Genomic DNA, 27,146 nt, shown 5'->3' with positions numbered 1-27,146 from the left:
TACATCTCATCACCTTACTTTTACCTACATTTTTCTTCAACATCCTTCTTTCGCACACCTTCCCAAACTCCGTCATCAACTTCCTTAACCCCTCCTCCGATTCTGCTACGAGCGCATTGTCGTCAGCAAACGACAACTGGCTCATCTCCCAATTGTCTCCATTTTCTTTAACCCTCTCCAATTCCCGGCCCATTACCCTTGCGTTTACTTCTCGCACCACCCCATCCATGTATAAATTAGCAATCACTTATAATCATGAACCAGTCTCGAGCCAGCTGAAGCTTCAAGGGATTCAGGGTTGCTAACTGTTCGGGTTCAGGCTCGACGGGAGTGCCGCTATGTGCCTCTATTACTACGCCATATCGTACATCATCTTCATCATCATCATCATCATTATCATCATCATCATCATCATCATCATCATCATCATCATCATCATCATCATCATCAAATGATGATGATGGAGCCGGAACTAACCATTTGTCTTCTACTGTGACCCCTTGTGCGTGAGTCATTATGTCCACAGGGTCACCTTCGCTTAAACGGGGACGTACACGTGCGCGCACATACGCGCACACGCACACACATACACACAGACACACACATACATACATACATACATACACACAGACACTTATACACACACATACATACATACACACAGACACTTATACACACACATACATACACACAGGCACTACACACACACACACACACACACACACACACACACACACACACACACACACACACACACGTTTTTGTATAAGATTGCAATGGGACATGATTATGATTGTGGTTGTCGTCCCCAGATGCCCTTCAGAAGTGTCTCTGATCCCCAAAACTGTTTTTGTTTTCGTTTGACGTCGATTCCAACTCCGTATCGGGTCTCCGTTGGATCTGGTCTGTCGGATTCGAACCGCTCCGCCCTCGGGCCGATCCTTATTAGGAGGCGACTTTGGTCTCTAATGTGAATCTCAAACGCTGGGGCCAACTTTGATGGTTTCGTTCAAGCGAGTGACGTCAGGCGACGATCTGCTCGCTTCGTCAGATTTGTGGTTACTTGAGTAACGATTCCGTGACTTGGAGCGATCCTTTTCCAATGATGTGTTAGCATATGCTAGGAGATGTTCAGCATAGGTGTGACTCCCACGTCGATGAAATTGGAAAGCATAATGGATTTTGTCTTTATATGTCCAAGGATTAGGCGTAGTTGACATGGTTATGGTAAATGTAGAATTGAGTTTGTGGCGGGTGCAATAAGCTTCACTGGATAGTTTGTTTATCTATTACAAATCAGTTGAGAAAATTACTTTGCATATCATCTCTTACTTGGTTACGTTTATAATTACTTATGTAAAGACTATTGGCAGAATGTACACACTTTTTTTTATTTCATCATCTTTAACCTTGTACACATTGTACCCACAGTAGTTCTTTTTTAACTTCTTAATCGTCCTCATCATTATAATCTATTAAATAATTTATCTTTATCATTCGTATCATCATCGTCTTTTACCTTATTTTTCTCCATCATCCTTTTGATATTTCTTTTTTTTCTTGTTTGTTTTTCCTTTTACTTTTACTTTTAGGAATGTGCCCTGTGGGGCTACAAGGAGAAGGATGCCTAGTCCCAATACCCGGAGGGTAGAGTGTTTTCGGGGATGGAATGAGTGGGAATGATTTTATGCCTTTCCCTTTTTGGCTACCTCCCTAGTAAGGGAAAAAAAAAGCCTTGGTATATGTATGTATGTATGTTTTTCCTTTTCTTCTACTTCGTTCGTCTTCTTCATACTTTCCTTCTTTCTCTTCGGCTCCTCTAACTCCAAGCTTCTTACGAACATGCCGCCCTCTAACCTCATTGGATGAGGTAAATTTGATGTTGATATTCACTGATTGTTGATCTATTTGCTTCATAGAACTTGAAGAGGCTCTCATGAATTAGACAGATCCATCTCGACTTTTTCTTCCCCCTGGAAAGGTGAAAGGGTTGATGGGAGGTGGGGGGAAGGGGGGGTGAGTGGGAGTGATGGATGGGTGATGACTTGCACAGTTCCTACGTCCCTTCACGGTAGTCTTAATTTGACGCTGAAGTCTTGTCCAGATTGGTAGCAGCTGTAGTAATGACAATTATTTCGTGATTATAGGCAAAAAATCCCAGGCCAAACGCGAAGATGTATTTCCTTATTAATTATTATAAGCGTTGTGTAAATGAAAAAAAAAATGGAAGCAATTAAGGCGCATGATGGTCAGCGTTAACTGAAGGGGTTGTACTTCATTCCTGAATTGCCGTGACTGTTTGATTGGAAGTCGCGTTGTGCTTGGAAAACATAATTTGTCCGTATCATCAAATTTAAGACACGGGAGAGAGAGAGAGAGAGAGAGAGAGAGAGAGAGAGAGAGAGAGAGAGAGAGAGAGAGAGAGAGAGAGAGAGAGAGACAGAAAGAGAGAGAAAAAGAGGAGGGAGGAAAGGAAAAAGAAACAGCGAGAGGTAGAGCAGATAAAAAACAAGGACAAAGAAATGAGAGAGAGAAAGAAGAAGAAGAAGAGAGAGACGTTCAGTCCTGGCCTTGATTCGGGTTGTCTGCCTGTACCATAGGGTGTGTTCACTGTGGAAGAAAAATGTGTCTTTTGACTCTGCCAGTGTTGTTTGATAACAGACCGTAGGGTCTAGGAGTGTGTGTGTGTGTGTGTGTGTGTGTGTGTGTGTGTGTGTGTGTGTGTAAGTCTCTTTCTCTCTCTCTCTCTCTCTCTCTCTCTCTCTCTCTCTCTCTCTCTCTCTCTCTCTCTCTCTCTCTCTCTCTCTCTCTCTCCTTTTTTGTCGTCTTATCTGTCTTATGTGATTCTATTTTGAATGCATGATGCATCTTAGGGACACACAGAACAATAGCCTCTTCCGAGAAGAGGGCCTCAGAGGGTCGTCCACACTCCTCAGAAGAGGTCGAAGACTTGTCTCAATGTCGGCACTCCTTGTGACAAAAGAAATCAAGGACATATATTTATAAATATAATTGTTATCATTTTTTTTTTCTCTTAGGTCACCGCTGTTGCATTGTATCTGGCATTGACATTCTGGAAAGGAAATTGACAGGCGGGCAGGATGTATGTGTCTGGAATAATTCCGGATGAATGTGGGGCGTGGTGACCTCCCTCTATGGCCTCAAGACGGACAGCGGGACACCTACACGAAGTAGGAACGTTTTGAAGCCAAACATGCGCTGCGCTTTTGTTTACATCTATTATTTTCACGTTCCCTCCTCTGACGTCAACGTCGCTGCCGTTCTTCGTATCATAAAACTCTGGTTGCGGCGCCGGTAGCCAGCCAGTCAGTCAGTCAGTCAGTCAGTCAGTCAAGTCACTTGAACTTAAAAGTCATATTTTCGCGTTTTCCTGTCACTATTTTGTTTTCCAAAACCTTGCTTCTTGTGACTCAATATTGATCACGTGAAAGATGTTCCATTGCCTCGCGGTTGTCATCCTTTGTTGACATAAGTGCACCTCACGGAGTGCCCCGCTAAAACTCTTCTCCCCCCACCCCCCCGCCTCACCCCCAAATCCCGTGATGTCCACGGCTCGGGAGATAGTCCGAAGAAGCCGAACCTTTTCTCCGTAAGAGTGATCATCTACGTCCCCCCCACCAAAAAAAAAAAAAAAGAGAGAGAGAGCGAAAGGTAGAGAGCGAGAGGTGAGAGAGCGATAAGTGACAGAAAGAGAGGCGAGAGAGAGAGAGAGAGATATACATATAGAGAGAGAAACGATTGAGGCCGACTTATCGTGGGAGTTGAGGCCGAGTAGGTGGCTCAGTCGACGAGGGGCCCTAAGGGTCCGCAAGAGCTCTCGCCCCCACATGAACAGCAGTCCAAGTCAAGACCATGAATGAAGTCAGCGTGGACACACCGGAATGTCCTCGAAGACCCTGTGCGAAGTAATACATTATGTGTATGTATATGTACGCACATACAACATACATCGCTATTGTCTTGGATCACGTGTTGGCCTCGTGATCGACAGTTATTAACCTCCCGGATGAGAGCTCAGAGCTCGTATGACCGATCTCTGGGTAATACTGTGACCTTACACGCACACACACACACACCCAACTCCCCGGCCACGAGAGTTGGAGTAACACCCCGCAGCGCAGCGATACTAAAATTATTTCTGGCGGGATTCGAACCCGGACCGCCGTAGTGGCAGGCGAGAACTCTAACCACATCGCCACGAGGTAGGTGTGTGTGTGTGTGTGTATGTGTGTGTGTGTGTGTGTGTGTGTGTGTGTGTGTGTGTGTGTGTGAGTGTGTACATATTTTCAAAGGAGGCAAGAAAAAAAAGTACAAAAATCATATGGCCACAAACGTCCGCTTCAAGAAAGAAATGATCCAGGAGGACACTAATTCAAAATCGAGTACCGATGTCGGGGAAAGTGTTCTGAGGTCTCTTCGAACGACTGGAAGCCAAAAGGAGGTCGAAGGGCATCAGGTAAGAGACATTCGGAGTCTGAAGTACGTAAGACAGAATGAGTGGAAGGGTGTTGAGGTAAACGCCAAAAACCGTTGTAGTTTTAATAGTGACGTTTCGTCCTAGAAGGACTTAAGAACTTCAGAGTGTGAAGATGTCCTTTTAGGATGAAACTTCAGTAACAAAACTCCAACGGTTTTTTGGCGTTTACCTCACCACCCTTCCACTCACTTTCAGAATCTCCCATTGGAAGGAAAAACAGACAGAGTGCCCTGGGTGTAAAAGACAATTGTACTGATATTGGGCGAAGCGTTTCAGAAACTCTAGTGCCATATAGTCACCCAAAGAGATGTGGCACGCAGACACACAGTCCTGAAGAAGAATGACAACGAAAATAGCAAGAACGATATAATAGAGGACAGGAAGAGTCTGAAGTTCGTAGGGTCAGAGAATATATAAACAAAAAATAGATACATGAATAAATAGGTAGATAAAGTATTCTTTTGTTGGACACTAACCTGTTAACTTAAAATTCATCATTATATCATTCGGTAGTTCCTCATTGGTTGGGTTTGGTAGGGAGAGGAGATACTGGGTTATTCAGCCCGGTGGTGGCATATCTTATGGATTTTTTTTTTTTTTATGACTAATGTGAAGCGATATCATTTGTCTGCGCGGCTGTTCTCGTAGCGAGGGGCTTAATAGCTTGACGTCGGGATTAACCGCCGTTATTTATTGAAGTCGAAGTATAAATCACCCCCGACTCGGAGGGTACTGCAACCCTCGTTAACCTTACCTCCCCCCCCGTCCCCCCATCATCTCCCCCCGTCCCCCCATCATCTCCCCCCGTCCCCCCACCATCTCCCCCCGTCCCCCATCATCTCCCCCCCTTACTCTCCCTCCAAGACTATTTCTTCTTCCATCCCCTCCACCCTTAACCTCCCTCCCTCCCTCCCTCTCTGACTTCCTCCACCACTCCCCGCCTCGTTCTCTTCTCCCTCCTCCACCGTTCCCTCCATGTTCTCCACCCGAAGTCCCCATCCCTCTTTCCGTACCCTCTCCCCACCACTCTCAAACTTATTCTCCACTCCCATCTAACACTCCCAAACACCCTCCACTCCCTCCTCGATTATTTCTTCCTTGCCCTCCTTCCTGATTCTTCCACTCCCTCCTCGATTATTTCTTCCTTGCCCTCCTTCCTGATTCTTCCACTCCTCCTAACACTCCAAAACTCTTTCCCTTGCTTTTGTCCTCCACTCATTCCCTCTACTGTTTCCTTCCTCGATCTTTACGCCGTCCCTCCTTCTCTCACAGTTCCCCTTCCAATTCGACTATTCCCTCTTCTGCCTTCATCCTTACTGTTTTTCTTTACCCTGTACAACACTATCATTGTTCTCCGTGTTTGTGCGTGTGTGTGTGTGTGTGTGTGTGTGTGTGTGTGTGTGTGTGTGTGTGTGTGTGTGTTCCTTTGTGGGAAATCCTCTTCCCTTATTATTTTCTCTCCTTACCAGTTCTTTCTTCCACGTTTTCAAACTACTCGCGTAACATTTCCCTATTATCCCATTCTTCATATAGTTAAGGATTACAAAGGAAGAGGATGCCGACAGGGGACCTTTTGGTCCATAAGGAGGTCGGATGCGGAAGGAAATAAGTAGATAAATGAAGAAAATAAATAATGACAATAAACAAACAAAAATATCAACGATTTATGATAAATAATAAGTAAATAAACAATAAAAAATAAACAGATAATGATAAATAAATGAATAATGATAAATGAAATAGAACAAAATAAATGGCAGGCATCACAGCATATTTCTTACTCTTCTCAAACTATCACCTCCTTCTCCTCCTCCTCTTCTTCCTCATCATTATTTGCAACCCCCACCTCTTCCTCTTGTTCCCCAGTCACCTTTTCTTCAACCAAAAATATATTTTCCTTCTCTTCCTCTTCCTCCCGATTCTTTACCCGCAACATGAACATCGCCCTTTATCTTATAGTCTTTACTCGACTTTGTATGTCTGCTGCAACACATGACAACTCGTTTTGCGAGGCGCGTATCAACCGGGTGTATGCCGCTTCAATGTGCCCATGGCCACGACGAGGAGAGGGTCAAGTTTAACTGTCCGTTGGAGGGTCTGCGCTCTTACCTAATGCCAAAGAGTCCAGTATCTGACTGGTCACATGACGTAATATGTTTGTGTGTCCTTGTGTGTGTGGAGGCATTGGGGGGACAATACCATAACAGTGGATTCCTATATGTGGTGTTTACGTTTGTTGTGTGTGTGTGTGTGTGTGTGTGTGTGTGTGTGTGTGTGTGTGTGTGTTATTTTGTCCATTTGTGAACTCCACGACTGAGGTGAATATCGTTTTGTCCTATGTATGAGTTTGTGTATGCGTATGCCTGCGTGTGTGTGTGTGTGTGTGTGTGTGTGTGTGCGTGTGAGTGCGCACGCGTGCTTCTACGTGAGTAACTGCGTGCGTATTAGTTTCAGCGTGCTCTAATTTATGTATCTTGTGTTCTCTCCAGTACTCTGTTTTTTTAAGATCAAACGTTCCAAGTTGGCATAATCTTGTATAACATACGAGAGAGAGAGAGAGAGAGAGAGAGAGAGAGAGAGAGAGAGAGAGAGAGAGAGATGCAGAGCGCGAAAGTCAAACCTCCAGTAGGATCGCACAGGATTGGCTCCGTTCCAGACGGCATGTTTACGATGTAGCTCGGAAGTCTTCGGGATGTCTTGAGGTGTTTGGCCAAGTTCCAGTTCAGGCGGTAAAGGTGAAGGATTTCGAGGTCCTGCGTTGACGACTTCTTGTTCAGAAGGATGAGATGGAGACTCGCAATATCCCCATCCGATGGTCTTCCTTTCGTAGGGAGCTCTGGAGCCGACGACGTCAGGCAAGAATCTTCGAACTTCGATCTGATAGAATAAGACCAGGAACTCTGCTCGTTGTAATGGATCAGACGGCTGCTCTTTTCCAGTGATGAGAGCAACAAACCCTTGGAAAGCTTTTTAACTGTAGTGTTTTGAAGGGTATTGATATTACTCGAATTAGCATACAGCGACTAGAGGAAGATATGTGAAGTTACTGGACTGATATATATATATAATATATATATATATATATATATATATATATATATATATATATATATATATATATATATATATATATATATAATACAGCACTGGGATTCGAACTCTTGCATGAGCGACTGCTTCTTACGAGGCAAGAGCGATACCGTTGTACTAATCCACTGACCGTTAAAAGGGACGACAACCTGGACTATGACCTGGTCATTCCCCAACGGCGCTTGGGTAGTACAATATGTATTCTTATTTCATTGATCCATTTACCAGGCGAGACTTCCGACAATCTGAGAGTCGCTCATGCAAGAATTCGAGTCCTAGTGGAGGATCATATTTCCTTTTGTCGTGACAACTCATATATATATATATATATATGTATATATATATATATATACATATATACATATATATATATATATATATATATACATATATATATATATATATATATTTATGTGTGTGTATGTGTATGTATATATTGCATGTATGTATGCACATATTCGGCGTTGCCAAAGCAGTAAGAGAAAAATGTATGTGACTAGACTTAGCTCAATGCAACGCACAAAGTAGGAGGAGGAGGATAAGGTGGAGGAGGTGGAGGAGGACGCGAGAAGTTTGTTGTGGATTTATGAATTGACCACATATTTGTAGAGGTATGACGAGTACTTTAGCATTGTGGGACACATCGCAGGGAATCCTGGGATTTTGGTTAATGTGATGGAAGTGAAATGCTGAGGACTTTGATAAGTATATACAGCTTGGCGATTTGTTGTTTGGGTTGCCAAAGGTACAAAGTGAGTTGGGATTAAGGCTTGGCAGGTGCTGGTGATGACGATCCTGGAGGATGGGTGTAGGCGTCTCAGAGATAAAAGGCGCTGGAGGAATGCAGGCCGTGCCCGGGTTCGGGTCCGAATGGATGGGGCCAAGATGACTTCTTGGGGTCGTCAGGGAATCCGTGTGTGTTTGGAGAATGTTGCGGTTCATACGATCCTTCCTTTCGTAGCAGTCATCCTAGCAAAGACAGACAGCCCAAAGCAGAGACCATGGCGGTTGGAAACAAAAGAATAATAATAATAAGAAATTAAATGTGTTTCTTATCGTAGTTACAGTCTAGGGTCACAGAAACGTAATATTGTGTCCTAATTCACTTGGTATAATATTGTGTCCTGATTCACTTGGTATAATATCGTGTCCGGCATTTCACAGTCGCTTCTTGTTAATAGAAAAGTTTCTTGTATTTAGCGAATATAGCGAAGTATAGTTTATCTCGATTTGTTTCTATATATGTTACATGACTGCCATAAAAGAGTTTGAAGTTGAATAAATTTAATAGATGTAGTAATCAGTGAGGTGGGCAGTGGTTTAATTTTGTTTGTGTACTCGACTATGTTGCACATCCCAAAAGTATGCGAGAGTTGTAGGTAAACTCCTGAGAACGTCATCTGCGTGTTGTGTGTCCGTAATGAGCGTTATTTTATCTAAGTACCGAGGTAATGTGGCAGTTACCTGTAAAATCCTTGACTGCAGTCCGGTCAGGAATGGGAAAAAAATTGCTTACAACTTCTTCATTTCTTCCTCCTCCTCCTCCTCCTCCTCTTCTTCTTCCCGGCCTCCTTCTCCTCCCGCCTCTTCCTCGTCCTCATCCTATTTCTCTTCCTTTTCTTTTTCTTCCTCCTCTTTCTCTTCTTCCCGTCCTCCTCATTCCCCCTTCTTCCTCGTCCTCCTTCTCCTTCCCCCCCTCTTCCTCGTCCTCCTCCTCCTCTACTTTTTCTTCCTCCTCCTACACCTCGTCTCATGGCCGTGGTAGGCAGTGAGTATAATGATAACTTGATATTTATTTGCCATGTTGATGAATACTAAACTATAAGTTCGTGCATCCAAGCTTCCTTGTTTGATTAACTATCGGTGATTGGATATCAGTTGTTTTTTTATATAATGTCTGGTTCTGCATACCAATACTGGCACCGGAGTATCCAGCGCCTGAAGACGAACTCCAGAATATGCACCTCCAACCCCCAGTCCCCTCTCAGTAAGTTTTGATTAGGTAATCACACAAGGCAGGCGCGTGGACTACGCCACCGTTGCACAGTCACACAAGATTATATTATATCTAAACCAAACTATCTCCCCAAAAAATAACGTTATTATCATCTTTCCAAACCACTATTCTCTATTTATAAGAATTTATGTTTTTTAGTTTGATAGACGTTTTGACAAAGGTGTCCAGAATTGGTGTGTCGTCCCGTAGATTTCAATGTCCTAGACTATCTCCTAGTTTGCCCTACTATTTAAAAGTCCTCCCCCTCCCCCCTTATCTCCTTAGAAAGGGATGATTGAGTTAAAACATAACCGAGATTAACTCATACTGCCCTTCCTATTCCATGCCCCTTGAGATGGTGAAGCGAGGTTTAGCTTCTCTACCGCAGGATCCGACGACAAGAACTGTTTTATTTCCATCGTTTCATCACAGATGTCCAATGCTCCTTAACCCCGTTCCCATCCAGTCGCCTCAGATAAGGACGGAACAGACGAGGAGAAGCCTCGGTTAAGAAGAGTAATTTCTCAGGACAACGTAGTTCTTTAAATACTCCAGCTCCGTCTGACCTATATGCCCTTAAACGACGGGGAGTCCCGTCCCTCCCCATCCCCCCACCCCGGGCTGAAGATAATCGACAAGAAGACGACCAGGAAAATTATAAGACCACTCACCCCTCCATCCCCCCCACCCCCCGAACGTCATATTCCTTACACGGCGAGGAGGAGGAGGAGAGGGAGAGGGAATCCCAAAGAATTATAAAATAACCTGAAAGCAGCAAAAGTATTAAAGCAGACAATTTGATGAGACGAATGGTGACAGTACATTAGAGGCGTGTCGATTCCGAGGTGAGGGCCAACATGGCGTTTATTTGAATCCTTTGGAGATATTCTTCACCAGTGTTGCCCGGCGTCTGTAATTCACATATTCCACTGGATTGTAGTTACTTTTCTTTGCTTTTTGCATATTGATGCGTGCATTTTACTAGGAAAAAATATTCCATATGCTGATTTTTTTTCCTCCAATCTCTTGTAGATGGTTTTGGAATGTTGATAATTCTGGGGGATGGCTAAAGGTTCAGGTGTATTTTTTTTATTCATTTATTTATTTATTTATTTATTTATTGTAGGAGGTAGAGGACTACAGGTTGTATGAGAACAGGTTATTTGATGCTGTAGGTGGTGTGAGAAGGTAGTTTGCATGTGGAATATGATAGGTCGCAGATCGTATGTCAATATATGTTGCAGGATTCTTGAATTGTGACCCGTTGGACTTAGTAGAAAAAAACTGTCCGAATGCACAAGATGGTGCAACCGAACCAGCTGTGCAGGTGGTGTGGGATGCAACAGACTCAGGTGGTTATCAAGGAGTGAGCAGATAGCGCGGGGGTGCAGATGGTGCATAGTTGCAGGATTCTTAAATTGTGACCCGTTGGACGTAGTAGGAAAATTTGTCCGAATGCACAAGATGGTGCAGCCGAACCAGCTGTACAGGTGGTGTGGGATGCAACAGACTCAGGTGGTTATCAAGGAGTGAGTAGATAGCGCGGGGGTACAGATGGTACATAGTTGCAGGTGGTTCGCAGTAACACGGGCAGTGCGAGGAAAGAATTTGCCCTTAGGGAGTCGTCCTTGCCTGGGATGTACGAAACCACTACGCTTCCTTCCTAGAGGGGTGGCAGGAGGGTGCCACAGTGTCCCGGCAGTACTAAAAGACTAAAAGAAAAAACAATATCCGGTAACGAAATAGGCTACAAACACCCTAAGGAGGTCCCACGGGTGACATAACACGGCGATAGTCAGAATTAAAAGGAAAAAAAGTTCCGCCCATCACAGAAAGGGACAAGACACCATTCATAACGATTTTGTCATACTTGTTATTGTGTTGAGGATAGTGCCTTATCGTCCCCGTGGCCCCGCGAAGGATAGTGGTCCCCTGAGAGGATGGAGATGGTGATGGTGGAGACTGTGAAGGAGAACGGGAGAGGAGCTTGGCTCCGGGCCAGTACCTGAGCACGAACGTGGAACTTCTCAAGGTCGTCATCACGTGGTCCGGACAAGCTACCCCGGGCCGGGAACCATCACGTGGGTGCCGATTCCCTGACCCTGGTAACGGTCACCCCACGTCACACGACACCACGTGACAGGCACCATCACCACCTGGGCAACAGCAGCCGTGACAGCGGGAGTGAAATTAGACGTTTAACGCAGTTCCGCTTGGATGACGTCATGTCGTTTTAGTGTCTGTGCCGCGTGGGACGGTGGTGCAAAACCCAGCACGCAAATGGACGATTTGTGCTTCCATTGTGGCGATTTAATTCAGCTTAAGGTTCGAATTAGGGACTGAAGTGGCGATTTGTCACAAAGATGATTGTGGTATTGTTAATGACGGTATTATATATAATTTGTTTTGTGGTGGTTTCTGGTCCCAATGTTTTGTAGTATTTTATAAGTTGCCTATAGATTTATGGATTGAATATTTTTCTTTCCTGTAGTCTTTAAATTGTCGTCGTTTTATCGCATAATACGTTATGCTTAAATTTTCTTACGTTTAAATTTGCATGAGTGTTCTGTACGTCATTTTATTTGTTATTTATATACTTATTTATCTATTTATGTCTTTTATTCTTTTGTGTGTGTGTGTGTGTGTGTGTGTGTGTGTGTGTGTGTGTTTGTTTGTGTGTTTGTGTTGTGTGTGTGTATGTGTGTGTTGTGTGTGTGTGTGTTTGTATGTGTATGTGTGTGTTGTGTGTGTGTGTGTGTGTGTGTGTGTGTGTGTGTGTGTGTGTGTGAGGAATGTATTCATTACTGCGCGCGTGTGTGTGTGTGTGTGTGTGTGTGTGTGTGTGTGTGTGTGTGTCTCCTTCTCGGTCTTAGTGTACGTGTGAGATATTTGTGGATGATTTTGTCTCCAATTCTATTCCTCAATTCTAAAAAAAAAAAAATAGTCGTTCGATGCTGTAACATAATTTAGCCACGAATAAAGCCCATTGTTCCTGTTTTAGAGCACTGTAACCTATATTTCGAATACGTCGCTACATCCCATTCTTGCACAAGACTAGGGCACACCCGTTTGGACCTCACGAAACACGCGAACGTCGAACCTCGGCAACAGATGCGCGTCCCTCCCTCCCCATTCCTTTAATAACAAGGGCGCAGCAAAGACACACCGCGGACCACGCCTGGGGCACCCCATCTCCGCGCGGAAACTGTGCCGAAGTGGGGAGGTGTTCCTCTTCGCTTTGTAGCATCGCCTGGTCACGATAGTCATGTTGACATTATCAAGGAGAACGGGAGGGAGTGGGGTACAGCAGCAGGGGACGTTTTGTTTCTGTTTGGGTCGTGATCTTTTCCTACCACGTGCAAACACACACACAGAAAACACACACACACACACACACACACACACACACACACACACACACACACACACACACACACACACACACACACACACACACGAACACACCTTTTTTCCACTGTTAACAAGGACAGGCAATAATGCTTATCTGGGTTTGGCTATTTCTGATGTTGCCAAAAGTCTAATGCTCACTTTACGACCTTTGCTTTCGCGAGACAAACCCGGAGGTTGCGGCGGAATGCAGCCGCCCTTTGTTGTCGAAAACGATCCCGGTGGTGGCTGGCAGTGGTGGCAGCGGCGGGAGGGAGGGGAGGGGGGGAGGCGCGGGGAGGGGAACCAAAGGGGGTCGTCTTTTTGTGTAACCGTGGTCCATCTGTAACTTCCTTTGCGCAGGTGAGGTTAACGAGGATTTTTATAATGGGTTTAGGGTCTTGTGGTTTCGTGTGCTGAGACTGAAAGAGGTGTCGTATGGTGACAGCTTTTATCTGGACGCGCGATCGCAGGCACACATGCACACACACACACACACACGCACACACACACACACACACGCACACACACACACACACACACACACATATATATATATATATATATATATGTATATATATACATAATTATATATATAGATATATATATATAGATATATATATGTATATATTATATATATAAATATATATATATATATTATATATATAAATATATATGTATATATATTATATATATATATTTATATATAATATATATATATATATTTTGTATGCACACACATATATACGTACATATGCATTCTGTCCAATGAGTTTCTCGGAACTGAATGAGATCATTGGCGTTAACGAGAACAGAATTCTTCAGTGTTCATTATTTTGCACAGCGCATGTAAATAGGATGCATAAAATGTGTGTGTGCGTGTGTGTGTGCGTGCGTGTGTGTGTGTGTGTGTGTGTGTGTGTGATGTGTGTGTGTGTGTGTGTGTGTGTTTGTGTGTCACAAAACAGGACGGCATCAGTTGTTCTCCCGATAGTGTCTCAGATACGGATGACTGCATCATAACGAAGTCCATAATCCAGTCAGGATAAACGATGAGTTGGTGGGTTCTTTTAGCTCAAGCATGTACAGTTGCACCACCAATACCTGTATTCATCTGAGACGCCGTTCGCCGTTAGCGCTGCGTCGTTGTCGTTATCGTCGTCGTCGTCGTCGTCGTCGTCTTCGTCGATCAGTTGAATCAAACAGGAGGCGGATACAGCCCTGATTTCAGTATGCCAGGTCGCCTCAAAGAAGATAAAGAAAACACAAGAAGTGACTAATTGTATCGATGATATAACTCGTAATGTGTTTATTGATTTCTGTAAAAAAGAATCTTTACCCATGTAAGGGAAGCAACCAGTCAAACTACGTAGCCTACACCCTCTCCGCAATTATTATTGAGTTGTAGGATTGTGTGACGCTTTCTCTCCAGCCCATCTCAGTCCCTTCGCTCGCCTGACTCACCACTGGCTACCGTGGCCGCAGTAAACCAGAAGAAAGGAGAGGAACAGTCAGGCTTGTAAGGAAAGATGTGGTTTAAGGTCAACAGGAGAAAATAGGCTGAGATTGGAAGACCGGCCGGGAGTCTGGGTGGGGGGAGGTGGGGTTAGATGTACAAGTAATCCTGTGGATATCATTTGACATGTCCCTGTTTGGTGTGAATAAGTGTCGTAAAGAAAACGGTGCGTGGTAAACCGAAGTCGGTGCAAGACTCTCGGAGGGGAATTGCCTTCAAATGTGGTGCCCCTTTCTGGAACTCGATCCTCACCAGGTGGCCGTTGCCAGACTATTTCATTCGTCTCTGATGCAACCCGTCAGCAGCGAAGGAAATGAAGACAACGAAACGAAATTGTTTTATGTAGGTTTGCAGACCACTCCACGCCAGGAGGACTGGATCTGTGAGGAGGACTCTCTTGTTGGGGGCGTGAGGCCCAGCTAATTCTGGAACTGTGCAAGGGATTGTCCGTCCCAAGGTCTCTGTTGGAGAGAGAGAGAGAGAGAGAGAGAGAGGGGGGGAGGGGCATGGACGGCCGTGTGCGTGCCTCTCAGGGAGAGACGGGAAGGGTATCTGACTCGGGACATTGTCCGACGTGGTCTGGAAGACTCGAGATCCGCGGCTTTTATGGCCAAGTGTGACCTCGAAGAGGCCCATCGCCTGGAATGAATGATATCCCGAGGCTTAGCCTCTCTTTGTTGTCGAGAGAGAGCTGCTATTTATACGACCGAGGTGGCGGAGGCGTGGGGGGAGGGAAAGGGACTTGGACGTGACCGGGGAAGGATCTTTCCTGCAAGGTTGCGACTTGAAGGTGGAGCGGGACGTGAACTGATACTCAGGGGCAGCCGTCGAGTGGGTGTCTTTCCGCAAAAGGAAGTGTCCAGTTGGGATACTGAAGAGGGAGGAAGAGGAGCCGCCCGACGTGAGGACTCGGTGCCCCTTCAGGGTGCCCCGGCCGCTCCGAAGTCAGTCAGTCGGTTGGTTGGTCGGGTCAGGTAGCTTAGGGAAGAGTAGTGTGAGGGGCTTAAACACACATATAAATGTGTGTGTGTGTGTGTGTGCGTGTGCGTGTGTGTGTGTGTGCGTGTTTGTGTGCTCGTGCACATTTGTGAACGTACACTTCAGTTCAAGCTTACATTTGTACCGACCTTAAATAAATGCCTGATTCCAAATTCCCGTTCAAACATTTACACTTTTCATAACACATGCATGTATAATGTACACATAAAAATATTACATACATGCATACATAATGTACACATAGAAAGTATTACATACATACATACATACAGTACATGTTTACATGCATATGGAGACCTACACAAAAATAAATACGTACAAACCATACATACCCTTCTTAGGAGCGCATACATGTTTGTATATTCTCTACGTTTTCATGATTTTGATATGTGTCTAGTACCCACGCCCCTTACGCATAGGCCTAGTAGCGTTCACACGTCAACATACTCGTATTTCTCGCTACGTGATGTAACGTGATGTACGGACGACACCACCACGTCACGCGCACGTGAGTTGAAGCACGGACGAAGTTGTGAATCACCACAGCGAGATTCAGCCTTACGTCACAGGTATTCAAGACTCAAACCCTCATTCTGAGTGCCGCCAGGTGATTTTTTTAGACAAAAAGAAGTCCCGAGTCTGTGTCACTTGTTCATACTGCCGCTTAGCGATTTAATTAACTGAGGGAACTCCAGATGGTGTGGAAATGGTAATAAAAGATCATAGTATTAATAATCATAACATCAGTGGTAATAATACAGTAATAATAATAGTAATGATAATACAGTGATGTTGATTATAATGATAATGATGATAATAACAATGATGATGAAGACGACGACAACAGCAACAGAAGAAGCAGAGTTAGCAGTAGCAACTACAGCAAAAACAACAACAGCAACAACAACAACAACAACTGCAACAGCAGAGTTAGCAGTAGCAACAACAGCAACAATAACAACAACAACAACTGCAGCAACAGAGTTAGCAGTAGCAACAACAGCAACAACAACAACTGCAGCAGCAGAGTTAGCATTAGCAACAACAGCAACAAAACAACAACAGCAGCAGCAGCAGAGTTAGCAGTAGCAACAACAGCAACAACAACAAACACTGATGATAAGTATCATGATGATGCTGGTAGATAAGAGTAGAATTTTCCGTCAGTAGATACAGTCCAGGTGTGTAGACGCTAGCCACTGTCCTTGGGTACGTTGTCGAGCCAGTGCTCTCTTGGAGTCCGACCCACAACTGAATGAAATTGCTTGGAGTCTGTCGCAACAGATTGGAGGCGGTGCACAGCGATACCGCACCGAAGACAACGACGGGTTACGAACGCTGGCTGCCCAAGAAGGAGAAGAAGAAAATGAAGAAGAAGAAGAAGCTGGATGGCTTGTACAGGGTCATTAAACTCTCAAGCAAATCCTCCACCTCCTCCTCCTCCTCCTCCTCCTCCTCCTTCACCCTTCTTCCTTCACCTCCTCCTCCTTAACCTCCTCGTCCTCCACCTCTTCCACTTACTCCTCCACCCATTTCTATTTCTCTTTCTTCTCCTCATCTTCTTCCTCTTCCTACTCCTATTTCTGCTTCTTTTTCACCTATTCTTCTTCCTCCTCCCCATCACCTTTCTCCTCCTTCCTCCTCCACCACCTCCTCCTCCTCCTTCACCTCTTCCTCCTCCACGTCCTCTTACTCCACCTATTTTTATCTTTTTTCTCCTCATCTTATTCCTCTTCCTACTCCTATTTCTACTTCTCTTTCCCCTATTCCTCTTCCCCCTTTTCCTCCTCCCCTTCTTCCCTCTGCCCCTCACCTTCCTCCTCTTCCTCCTCCACCTCCTACTCCTCCTCTTACACCACCTCCTACTCCTCCTCTTCCACCACCGAACCGCATAGCTACCGCAGACCTGTCTCGTTCCACACCCAGGAAGAGCACCTGTTCCTCCAGGACCCTTCCCACGACGGAGGAGGAGGAGGAGGAGGAGGAAGAAGAAGAGGAGGAGGAGGAGGAGAAGGCCCACCTCGGCATTCAAGAACGGCAGCGTCGGGGTCGCCCACCGCTCGACGTCAGGCCCCAAACAACACCAAGGTTGCCTGGTGGGACGGAAGGGCCAATAACCTGTGACGTAGTACTCTGACGTAGAACAGCCCCGCCCTTGATCCCACCCCCCACGCCCATCACCCCCTCATTCCCCCCCTACCCCCACCCTTCACCATTACCTCCCCCTTCCCCCCTTCCTCTGCCTTGTCCACCTACTGCCTGGATAGCTATCCTTGTGTGATATGGCTTGCCTGTAAGTGTAACTTTTTGGTTGATCTAACAAATACTTATTTTCATTACTAATGTATGCATATATATATATATATATATATATATATATATATATATATATATATATATATATATATATATATATATATTTAAGATACTCTTAGTTTGATTTTTCTTATCTCCGTCATACATATTGCTCATGTACATTGATTCCTTATTACCATCGTCACTACATTTAGCACCGAGTCCTACTGAATATCAAGGATGAATTGTCTCGAGGTGAGGAAGACGGCGTGTGTGTTCGGGGCGTCCCTTTCCTCGTTGTCTCTTCATGTCGCGACTGAGGAGTCCTGCTTTCCGCCGCAGGTTCTCCTCTGTCCTCTGGCAGCGCCGCTACACCGCACATCGGGTGCCCCTGACGTAAGCCCCGAAGAGAAAACGTTTCTGAGACACCTAATGATAGCAGCACCCCAGCTACGCTTAAGTTATCGACCAACCTTGAAACAGAACGTACATAGGATAAGCCTGGACACAAGTCCCATGTGCCCCAGATAAAGTCACACTATAAAGCGCACTGAACACGTTATTACAAAGGATTACAAAGGCGGAGCATGCCGACAGGAGACATTTTGGTCCATATCTAGGTCGGATGCGAACAAAATCATAATAATAATAAATAAAAAAAAAATCATAATAATAATAAATTTATTTAACACTTCTATACACTCGCCCATTTAGACAACAGCCCAGTGACCGTGGCCGGATTCCTCGAGGTCACGGGTCCCTCTCAAGAGAGCCATACGAGGGAATGGATTGATAGATTGATTGGTTGACTGATTGTGTCTTTGGGCGCGTGCAAATGACAGCATGACTCTTTCCTTGCACGGCTGAATGCGGCCATGTTGTGGATTCGGCGCCTGTCGTGGATTGGTGTGACCAGAAGAAGCTCAGAATATTTCACGTGAGGGAAAGTATTCTTTTACCTTCCTCTTCTTATTCGTTTTGTTGAGGGTTCGAATCTTGCACTCCTCTCCAATTCCCAGCAATGACTGTTACCTGCCTCAGCAGTCCATTCGCATTGAGTAAAGGTGACGACTAAGCGCCTCCTGGCGTAAGATCCTCATCTTTCGCCCCTTTACCTATTCCTCTCAACGTAACCTGACCTAACCTAACCTAACCTAACCTAACCTAACCTAACCTAACCTCTCCTAACCTAGCCCAACGTAACCTAACCTAACGTAACCTAACCTAACAACCTATTCTAACCTAACCCAACGTAACCTAACCTAACCTATTCTAACCTAGCCCAGCCCAACGTAACCTAACCTAACCTTACGTAACCTAACCTAACCTATCCTGACCTAGCCCAACGTAACCTAACCTAATTTCACATAACTTAAACCTCTCCCTTGACCTTCAAGACGCCCCTCTCCTCTTCCCGCCCACAACCTAACCTGGTCCACCGCCATCCCTTGACCTGATCTATCTTTCTCTACCCGATGACCTCCACTCCTCCTCCACTCCACGTCCTTCAACCTTCGTCCTCCTCTTCCTCCTCCTCCTCCTCCTCCTCCTCCTCCTCCTCCTCCACCTCCTCCTCCTCCTCCTCCTCCTCCTCCTTCGCCTCCTCCTCCTCCTCCTTCTCCGTAACCTCCCCCTTAGCCTTCTCTTCTGTGTCTTCCTTATCCTCTTCTTTATCTTCCTCCAGCTCCTCCTCCTTATCATCATTGCTTTCCTCCTTCTCCTCCTCCTCTTCCTCTTCCTCCTCCTCTTCCTGCTCGTACTCTCGTACTCCTTTTCCCTTCCCCCTCCTATTCTTCTTCCTTCTACTCCTCTTCCTCATTGTCATCATCATCATTATCACCATCATCATTATCATCATCATCACCATCATCATCATCATCATCATCATCATCATCATCGTTATCATCATCATCATCACCATCATCATCATCATCATCATCATCATCATCATCACCATCATCATCATCACCATCATCACCACCACCAAATGGTGACCACGTGAGCCGGACGTCAGAGACAATCATCCCCCAGCACTTCGTCTTCCAAACCCGTCAACGCCCTGACCTCCATCTGGAGGTGCAGCCCCAAGGGGATGACGCTCGATCCCCGGTACCGACCTCAGGATGTCTGTCAAACTGGAACTCGATTTCTTCAACCCTATGGGAGGCCTTGAGGACCGTTGGAGGCTGCAGTGAGGTAGCGGTTTCCATTCAGGAAATAATAATAATTATTATTATTATTATAGCCCGCCTCCCTCACCCCCTCCTCCTCTTCCTCTTCCCCTTCCCCTTCCTTCGTCTCCTTGTCCTCCTTCTCTCCTCCTCCTCTTCCTCGTCCTCCTCCTCATTTCTCTCCTCTTCCTCCTCCTCTTCCTTCTTCTTTTCCTCCTCCTCCTCCTCCTCCTCTTCCTCTTCATGGTCTTCGTCGTCTTCCTCCTCCAATGTCACTACCGCCCCGCAACCCAGCCTTGGCCTTCCCCTGCTCCCCTCGATGTCCGAACTTGTTTCCTCCTCCTCCTCCTCCTCCTCCTCCTCCTCACACCAGCCAAGGGCGCAGCGTCATCACGCCGGTGCCTGGCTGGTTGTTCCCCTTTGCCAAACTCACACCTGTGTACACATACACATAACACGTACACAGACACACACACATGCATACACACAGACAATATAATAACACACACACACACACACACACACAAACACATACACACACAACATACTAACACATATTTGAAAGCTTCAAGACATTTCTGCACCCTTTGAGCAAGAGGACAGGTAGTCAGCTATTAAACGGGAGGGTAATAGCTGACGACCACGAGTCCGACACGTTCTCCAGGACTACGGGGTGAATGACATACACAATCACACGAGCAGAGGCACCGTGGGGGAAAAAAAAAAGAAGGATAAGGATGTCTTCGGGGCTCTTCTTGGGCGAAGTTGAAGTGCTGGGACAGGACACGGATGCTGTCCTAAGCTTCTGGTATGTCGAAAGGAAGGAAGCAAAGGTGTTTGACAAAGGTGGTGGAGTGTAGCAAAAAGGAGGCAGAGATGGAGGAAGGGTGGAGGAGAAGAAGAAGAAGAAGAAGAAGAAGAAGAAGAAGAAGAAGAAGAAGAAAGGAGGCGTGGGGTTGTTTATGAGTCCGAGAAGAAGAAAAAATTGATGACAGCAGAAGCCATGTTGGATACATAAGAAATAAAAGCTAATTAGAAGGTGTGTGGGTGGGAGGAAAGGAGTGGAGGGAGGGTGGAGAAGTGGATGGTGGTGGAGGAGAATAATCAACAATATCTTCATCACGACAAATAACTGTTCAGCTATTAACGCGGGCGTTGGCTTCGTCGTTATGTTTCATTAGGAGAGTGTATTAGCTCTAGATATGTTTGCATTATTATCAAGCCGGTATTACCTAGGACTCTGGTTGGTCGTACAAAGACTAAAATCACGTGTCCCCACTCTCCCTTTTTTCATGAAAACTGCTTTTGATGATGAGGATCCTGGAGGGATGGCTCGGGAATGTCAGCAGCAGTGTCAGTTGGTTAGCAGCAGAGCGCGCGGAACGACGCAACACACCAAGCGGTCTTCGGCAAGAAAGTGACACAAGACAAAGAAGACAGAATCACCTTCACCCTGGTCCCTGCATTGTGGCGTGATGGGAAGCGTTAGGGCCTCGCATCCCCATAGTCTCAAGTTCGAGTCCCGTAACTCTCTCCGATTCCTGAAAGTGACTTTTACCTTTCCCAAGAGTCCAAGGGAATAGGGCAAAGGTGATGCATTCTTTGCAGCTACACACATCCTGTCTCTCACCTTCTTAATGTTGTAGAAATTATTCCTGTCGATAACACAAGAGGGTGTGGAAGAAAGGGAGGAGGAGGGAGAGAAAGAAGAGGAGGAGGAGGGGGGAGGAGGAGGATGAGGGGGGAGGAGGAGGAGGAGGAGGGGAGGAGGAGGAGGAACAGGTAGAAAAGGAACGTATGAGATTTCAAGGGAAGGTTCTCTACTGTATGGATGATTGTGCGGGATTTTTGGTCGAAGGAATTGGAGTAATGGAGTGTAGTTCTGGAGTGAGAGTTATAAGGTTCTGTGGAGTGAGAGTGGAGTATAAGAACAGGATTAAGAGTTATCTTGGGGGATTCAATGTTAATGAAGCCGAGGTTGTATAACATAGTACTAAAGTAGCGTATAAATTGTTCACTCTACAAAATCTTTATTTCTTCCAACGCAAGCCTGAAGGATGGCAACGTTTGATTCGGGTGGAATAACTCGAAACCTTGTACTTTATGACATCAGGCGATTTTATTCAGCGGTTCCCTGACAAACGAGACTTCCGGACACTGGAGTTGGTACTTGGCGCAAACAAATTGTAGAGTACGTGACCTCACAAGGTCACAATCGATCTGTTGTATACGTTAATCAACTTAGAACTCAGGTACCGCAAAAGTAAACCAAACTTTAGGAATGGCGTCCATTGCCGGCACAAAAGAGGACGAGAGAGTTGTTGAACTTTGGACCTCGGGAGAAGTGGTGGAGAGGGACATTGAGGGAGAGAGGGAGGGACAGAGGGAGCAAGGGAGCGTCGTGGGGCTTGGGAGGGAAGAAGAAGAAGTACAGAATCCGGTAACTCAAGGTTCAATGGCCTATGACTCCACCAGGCTCCCCAAGGTCACGGCGGAGCGCAGCGACCCGCGGACCAAACGTGTATACATTTGACACCCCTATGTATACACACACACACACACACACGAGCGCACACACACACACACACAGTGGTGGATGTCTGGAACAAATTGGACGGAACAATAGTCGTTATGTGTGCAAACACCATACAAGAATTTAAGAACAAAATAGATGTTGCGAGGTACAAAGACGGGGCACTACGGGCATAGCTCCCCTTCCCGTATAATACAACTAGGTAAATACTAGGTACACACACACACACACACACACACACACACACACACACACTAATAATGAGCTCTGAGCTCACTGCCGTAGGGTGGTGTCTGGCTGTCTCGAAAAGAGGCTGCAGCAGATCCGAGGTGAATACACACACACACACACACACACACACACACACACACACACACACACACACACACACACACACACACACACACACACACACACACACACATAACCAGACGGACTAAACACACGCGAACAAAAACACACATGAACACACACACGGACACAGACGGATACACACAAACACACACACACACACACACACACACACACACACACACACACACACACACACACACACACACACACACACACACACACACACACACACACACACACATTTACAAACAAACAAACACACAAGCCTTCGTTCAAACGCGTGCACACATCACAAAGGTGAATGTCCTTGGATGCTCTACCTACGAGACTACCGCGGTAAGTACATTGACCTTGTAAACAAAGTGCACATGGCTGTACGCTCGATAAGTGCACAATTCTGTACCAAGTCCCTGTACGGAGGATGTACACTTCGCGACGAACATCTATGCAACCGTGATTTGAAGACGTCGTCCGTTATTTCCGTTAACCGCTTGATCGCGGCGACGGACTTGAAGCTCCTTCGGCTCATGACAGACTTTTCGCATCAGGTTTGGGGTCGACTCCCGATCCGGGACTGGCGGGAGGGGAAGAATAGAGGGAGCGGGGGAGGGGTTCCAGAGCTCGATTTGTTCTGAGTCCGCTAGTTACCTGAATGGAAGCTTCCGGACCTGGGACAGAGGCGTGCATGTGTATGTGTAATACATACATATATATGCATGTATATATATATATATATATTTACATTTGCATATACATATATGACTATATGTATTGATGCATACAAAATATATAACTTCACACGTACCTGCATACATACATGTATTTTTTTTACTCGCACACACATACACACACACACACACACACACACACACACACACACACACACACACACACACACACACACACGCACGCACACACGACCATGATCTGGCTGGTAGGTGCCCCTGTTTCTTAGCAACTGGGCTACAGCAAAGGGTCGCCAACCACAGAAGCTTGCAAATAGATAGCGATGAGGTCGTTAATGGTAGTAGAGGAGGAGAAGGAAGAGGAAGAGGAAGAGGAAGAGGAGATGGAGGAGGAGAAGATGGTGGTGGTGGTGATAGTGGTAGAAGTGTTGGTTGTGGTGGTAGTACCGTGGTGACAGTGGGAGTGGCGGTGGTGATGATGGTGATAGTGTTGGTGGTGGTAGTACAGTGGTGACAGTGGGAGTGGCGGTGGTGATGATTGTGATAGTGTTGGTGGTGGTAGTACCGTGGTGACAGTGGGAGTGGCGGTGGTGATGATTGTGATAGTGTTGGTGGTGGTAGTACCGTGGTGACAGTGGGAGTGGCGGTGGTGATGATGGTGATAGTGTTGGTGGTGGTAGTACCGTGGTGACAGTGGGGAGTGGCGGTGGTGATGATGGTGATAGTGTTGGTGGTGGTAGTACCGTGGTGACAGTGGGAGTGGCGGTGGTGAAGATGGTGATAGTGTTGGTGGTGGTGGTGACGTTGAAGGTAGTCCCCACCACCTACAGGAGAACGCAAGGGCGTCCGTTGCGGTGATGCGGTTTCAGGGCTCAAGGATCCAGTGGAGTCGGTCCTGAGAGCTGCTGTTGCAAGTGTGGAGGGAGAGGGAGGTGCTGAATAGGAGGAGGAGGAGGCTCGAACGGGGCAGAGGAAGGAAGGCAAGAGATTGAGAAGGAAGAGGGAGAGGAAGATACAGGAAGGAGGGAGAGGGAGGTGCTGAAGAAGAGGAGGTGGCTCGAACGGGGCAGAGGAAGGAAGGCAAGAGATTGAGAAAGAAGAGGGAGAGGGAGATACAGGAAGGAAGGGGATAAGAGGAAGAAGAGGAGGAGTTTGATGAAGAGGAGGTGGCTCGAGCGGGGCAGAGGAAGGAAGACAAGAGATTGAGAAGGAAGAGGGAGAGGGAGATACAGGAAGGAGGGGGATAAGAGGAAGAAGAAGAGGAGTTTGATGAAGAGGTGGTTCGAGCGGGGCAGAGGAAGGAAGACAAGAGATTGAGAAGGAAGAGGGAGAGGAAGATACAGGAAGGAGGGGGATAAGAGGAAGAAGAGGAGGAGTTTGGTGAAGAGGAGGTGGTTCAAGCGGGGCAGAGGAAGGAAGAGGGAGAGGAAGAAGGGAAGTAGATTGGGTAAATACGGGAAGGAGGAGGATAAGAGGAAGAGGAGGAGGTGGGTAAGCTTAGTGATAGTAGGAAAGAGAGTAAAAGAGGAGTGGGAGGAGGCGGGATTAGGTGGAGAAGAGAGCGATCGTAGAATCAACACAGAGGATTCGGAATAGAGAAAACAAAGAGTTGAGAAATAAAGATGAAGAAGCGAATTGGAAGGAAGAGGAGAGTAGGAGGAGGGGAAGAAGGATGAGAGACAAAGAACGAAGAGTGGAAAGGAACGAATACAAAGAGTCTCAGAAGCAGGGAAGAAGGATGAGAGACAAAGAACGAAGAGTGGAAAGGAACGAATACAAAGAGTCTCAGAAGCATCGAAGAAGTACAAAGTGAGAGATAGAAGTCGTTCTTCTTGACAAAGGGAAAAAGAAGAAACAAATTAGAAGATGATTCTTACTTGGGCTACGAGGCTTGGCTCGGTTCTCCCGACAGCAGGCAAGCAGGCAAGCAGGCAAGCAGGCAAGCAGGCTGGCAAGCAGGCAGGCTGCCAAGTGGACAGCGGCGTACAGGCAGCAGGATAGATAGGCATGCAGGCTGCCACATTGACAGGTAGGTTAGTGAGTAGACAGGCAGGCATGCAGGTCAGCAGGGAGACGGGCCTCAGGATCGATGTTAAAGCGTTTTTTTGGTATTGGTCTCTCTCTCTCTCTCTCTCTCTCTCTCTCTCTCTCTCTCTCTCTCTCTCTCTCTCTCTCTCTCTCTCTCTCTCTCTCTCTCTCTCTCTCTCTCTCTCTCTCTCTCTCTCTCTCTCTCTCTCTCTCTCTCTCTCTCTCTCTCTCTCTCTCTCTCTCTCTCTCACTCTTTCTTTCACTCTCTCCCTCACACACTCTTATTCTCTCTCACACTCTCTCTCTTTCACTCTTTCACTTTCTCCTCACTCTCTTACTCTCTCTCATCTCTCTGCCTCACTCTCTCTCTCTCTCTCTCTCTCACTCTCACTCTTTCTTTCACTCTCTCCCTCACACACTCTTACTCTCTCTCACACTCTCTCTCTCACTCTCTCACTCTCTCCTCACTCTCTTTCTCTCATCTCTCTGCCTCACTCTCTCTCTCTCTCTCTCTCTCTCTCTCTCTCTCTCTCTCTCTCTCTCTCTCCTCACTCTGTCTATTTATCTCTCTCAGTCAGATTCTCGATGGGTACAAGGAGGACCTGGCAGGGTAGATGGTAAAAAAGATGAGGTGACGGCCATTGGTGAGGGGCCAGTGTGATTGACGGACACAATCGGTGCGCAAACAAATCGCGGTGCATCGATGGTGGTCAGTCGAGTGGGTTCTGCACATTAATGTTTAGGGAATGTGTGTGTGTGTGTGTGTGTGTGTGTGTGTGTGTGTGTGTGTGTGTGTGTGTGTGTGTGTGTGTGTGTGTGTGCGCGCGTCCTTGTTCGTGTATTCGTTGGTGTGGGGAGGGATTTTACTCGATCTTCGCGAGATCGTAATGAAATGTTTAGAAGGTCGGTGAGAGAACGGTTGCTGGGAAACATAGGGAGACATGACGTTAGTCAAACTATGAGCGTCTTAGTCCCGTTGACTCGTGAACTGTTGGAAAATGTGTTGGACCTTGAATGATTGCGTTCAGATGTGTGTGGCTGAGAGGCCAAACGCAGAGTATGGGATCCAATGTACTTAACGTTGTATTTAACAGTCGTTGTTGCTTTTATTCATCGTATCTGGGTTAAACTAAAGGAAATGGTGAAGAGGATGGTGATCGTGGATGTGAAGCAGAAAGGAGAAAAGGAGAAGGAACTTTTGTTGTGAAGATGACAAGAGGATGCGTGGTAGTGGAACAGTGATAAGTCCACGGGGGCACGTACGTTAGTGCGAGAATAGGTGAAGTTGACCTGGGATAGGATGGGGACAAGCATCAATTAAAGACAGTGGTTCTTAACCTTTTTATTACCACGCCCCCTCCAGGAACTGTTCTTTTCCTCCACGCACCCCCCCCCTTGCATCCATAGCCCCCCACCTTGCAGTGAGGGAGGGGGGTCAATACGTAGGGAAATTGGTATGCCTGGGAGACTTTTCGAAAATAAGAGCTATTAACGACGATACACCTGCATTATCTCATAAACTTACCTTTACGTTACTGATCCATTTCTTGCCAAGAAAATAAGACGTAACTGGTAAAAATTTATACTTTTCTC

This window comes from Oratosquilla oratoria, chromosome 43, assembly GCF_046742065.1.
Source record: "Oratosquilla oratoria isolate Oo_2021 chromosome 43, ASM4674206v1, whole genome shotgun sequence".
NCBI classification, from domain to species: Eukaryota; Metazoa; Arthropoda; class Malacostraca; order Stomatopoda; family Squillidae; genus Oratosquilla; species Oratosquilla oratoria.
Note: the sequence above shows the minus strand (reverse complement) of the source record.